The sequence below is a fragment of the Sus scrofa genome, chromosome 13 (genome assembly GCF_000003025.6).
Source record: "Sus scrofa isolate TJ Tabasco breed Duroc chromosome 13, Sscrofa11.1, whole genome shotgun sequence".
NCBI lineage: Eukaryota > Metazoa > Chordata > Mammalia > Artiodactyla > Suidae > Sus > Sus scrofa.
Genome location: NC_010455.5, coordinates 207,557,393 through 207,560,854, shown reverse-complemented (window position 1 = coordinate 207,560,854; position 3,462 = coordinate 207,557,393).

Sequence of the window (3,462 nt, the reverse complement as noted above, 5' to 3'; positions counted from 1 at the left end):
GAAGGGCGGGACGGAGCCGCAGAAGGGCGCGGCTGCAGCTGGAGGAGCGGGGCCGAGGGGTCCCGCCTCCGACCCTGCCCGGCTTCCCGGGGCGGGGGCGGCTAATTGTCGGAATCTGTGCAGCCTTGATAACTGGGGAGTGATGGACACAGCGCTGGGGGGGTTCACGCTTGTTGAAATACACAACAAACTTGGGTTTGCTTCTGCCTGTCAGAGATGCCCGGGAGTAGCGGGAAGACTGGGGGCTGGGGGCACCTCAGAGACATCAGGCCAGGACTTACAGGGGCGACTTTACAGAAGTGCCCCTGGAAGAAACCCAGAAACCAGCTCTCAAGCTCAGTACCCCAACTCTGTCAATGGCCCCGCTATCACCACCTGCGCAGTGGCCAGGGTGGGTGTCTAACCAAAACCTGCAGATCAGGTTCCTGTGGCTAGAACCTCTTGTCCAGCTGTGAGCAAGAGGAGAGAACTTCTGGGAGGCTTTCTGGATGGTGAAGACCCAGCCCACCACCTAGTCGTGTGCCCCCCATCTGGTGGCAGCTACAACTTCTTTAGGGGAATGTCACGCGATGGTCTCTGGTTCTACTGCTGTGGGGAGAACTAAGGACAGACAGCACAGAGGTAGTGACTGCTGGGCACACACAGGCAGAGAGCTAACTCAGCTCGCTGGAGGAATGATCTCCTGGCAGCTGGTGCAGAGACACTGGTGTCTTCAACACACAGGTATATGCTCTGCTCCATCCGGCCTCGTTTCCTGAGATGGCGGGCAGGGAGACCCTGGCTTGGCTCCTGGCTCCTTTGCTCACCAGCCCCCCACCTGGCAGTGATCTCTGCCCCTAGCCACCCCCAGAGCCTGCAGGACAGCCTCAACCTCAGGGTTGCTTCTTGCCTCTTCCCGGCAGCCCGTGCTTTCTCAAAGGAAAAGATTGTCCAGCTACCGCAAAATGCATCTGTTAGGACTTTCTTTAAATCCCTGGGCCCCCTCTCTTTGTGTCTGTCCCTTCATCTCCCTCGGCGACCAGGCCACACCCTGCTGCCCTGACATTTGCACCTGCAGCCTGACCCCTCTCTGGGTCTCCACCTGAAGTTGTGGCGATCCCAAAGTGGAAGCCTTGCTTCCCATCCCAATCTGCCCCCGCCCACCCCAGCAGTACAGTCCCCTTCGGAAGGAATGGCAGCCCTCACTCAGGAAGGGGCCCAAGCTCCAAACGGAAGTGTTTTCTTGGCCAACTCCTCTCCCTATCACATCCCCCCAACAGCCCCCTTATCCATCCCCCCAAATTCCACCCCCACCTGGGCTCCAGCCCTGCCCTCCACCCTTGGCCGGAATGGAGCCCCTTCTGTTTACAGCAGCCCCTACCTCCCCAGGGGGGCTGCGTTGGTTCCCGGTCTTCCAGGAAAGGCTACCCTTGGCTCTGGTCTCCGGGGAGGCCCCGCACCCTCGGCAGCTCTGCCTTTCCCAGAGCTCTGCCGTATCTCCTCTGTTCCCTGGGCTGTCGGCCTCCCGGCTGGACTAGGTGGCCTTGGTGATGCCCGGACAGACCCAGCTCTCGCGCGCGCGGCGCCAGGCAATTCTTCCGTCGCGCGAGGGCGCTCACGGCCCGCCGGGGTTTCTCGTGGAGCTGGGGCGCCGCGGGCACCGACGCCCAGGGCGGGGAAAATCCCAGCGCGGGCGCTTCCCGCGACCCCGAGCCCCTTCGGCCCCGCCGAACGCGGCGCACGCAGGATCCATACGAAGACTTCCAAGTGGGTCTGGGGTTCCCACGCAGTCTTGAAGGGTGGCTTCCGGGACAGCCTCGGGACAAACACTGCCGTCGCTCATGCCTGTCTGCCCGATCCTTCGCGGCCTCCGCAAGGACTTCCTGCGAAGCGCCGGCTCTGCCCTCGGGTTTCCACGCCCGCCCAGCGGCGCCTTAGAGCGGACGACGACCTGCGCGCAGCGGCCCTGCGGGTGCCCCGCTCTGACCCGCTCCTGGGACCCTGCTGGGACGTGGAGCCCCAGGCCCACTGCGTCCCACCCTGCCGGGCCCTGGGCCGGTTGCCCTAACCCCACGCGTCTTTCTGTGCCCAGTGTCAGGACCTCCCTCCTGGGGTGGTCGTGGGCGCTGCACCAGCCTCCCCCGTGCTGCGCCCAGCCCGCCCGGTGAATCCCGCTCCAGACACGCCTTCCTTAGCCCCCTTAGGCCGGACACGCGTCCTATGTGCCCCTCTCCCCTGCCGCACTGCTCTCCCTCGGACCCTGCCTGGCTTGAGTTCAGGTCGCTGAAGGCCCCCAGCCCCGTCTCTCCGCAGGAGGCCCGTCCTCCCGCTCCAGGCAGGTGGCCAAGCCTGGAGGTGACTGAGGCAAGGGAGGAATTTCTGAGCCCCAGTTCCCCCCTCTCTACACTAGGTTGGATGGGGCTTCTTTGAGGACCCACAGGTAAAGCCCCAGGAAGCGGCTTCGGGCAGCCAGTGCTCAGATCCCAGTGGCCCAGAGTCGGTAGGGAGCCCACGCGGTGGAGGTCAGGGTTCAGGGTCGGGCTGTCTGGGTGGCACCGTGGGCACCCGGCAGAGCGCCTAGCGGCAGGCGGAGGCTGGGCGCGCAAGCCTAGGGACGTTTGCACCGGGCAAGGGCGAACAAGCCCAGGCTGACCCCAGACCTTCCCGCCCCACCCCGCTGCCTGCGGCGATGGGGAGAGAGGCGGCTCTTCCGCCACCCCGCGCTTCTTCCGGGCGCCTAAGGAAAGGGCTCCGGGAAGGCGGCGCCACGCTCCCGGGAGTGGGCTCCGTCCACCCGCTACGGATCGGGAGACTGAGGCCCAAGCGAAGTCCCGCCGCCGCCCCAGGCCTGGTGCTGGGAGGAGGGCGCCGGCCACGCCGGGGCAGATACCCCGTGAGCAGAGTGGGTGAGCAGCTGCCAGCCGGAGAAGGGGAGCGCGTGGGCACCGGGAGCAGCTGCCTCTGAGTCACACTGCCCAACGGAGGCGGCGCGGTCCTGGCGTCCCCGGGCCCCGTGGGGGCACGTAGCGCTCTGGGCTCCTGGGCAGCTCCTTTCCCATAAACTCCGGCCCTTGGCTTTGGTTCAGGGACGCTGGGGTTAAAACTGATGGGTTTGGGTCTCTGCGGGGCCGTTTGTCCTCCGAGCATCCCCCAAACAGGACGAGTTCCTGGGACTCAGGCACGCGGGCCTCCCTCCCGGCTCTGGGACAGCGCGCCCGGCGCCCTCCCCTTGCGCCTCCGCAGTTGGCAGGTCCCGCCCCGTCCACCGCCAGCTATTGACAGGAAGACGTGCTGCAAACTGTTTGGGGTTGCGGACTTCCTGCGTTGGGAAACTCCTGGGGTGAAATAATGCGCCTAATTATGACCGCCAGGGGTGATCGGGAGGGAGTCATGAGGGACCAAGCGGCCTGGGGAGGGGACCTCCCAGGTGGCAACGTCCACTATACTGCGTGGATAGGAGACGTGGGGCCCTGGCCCGCACTC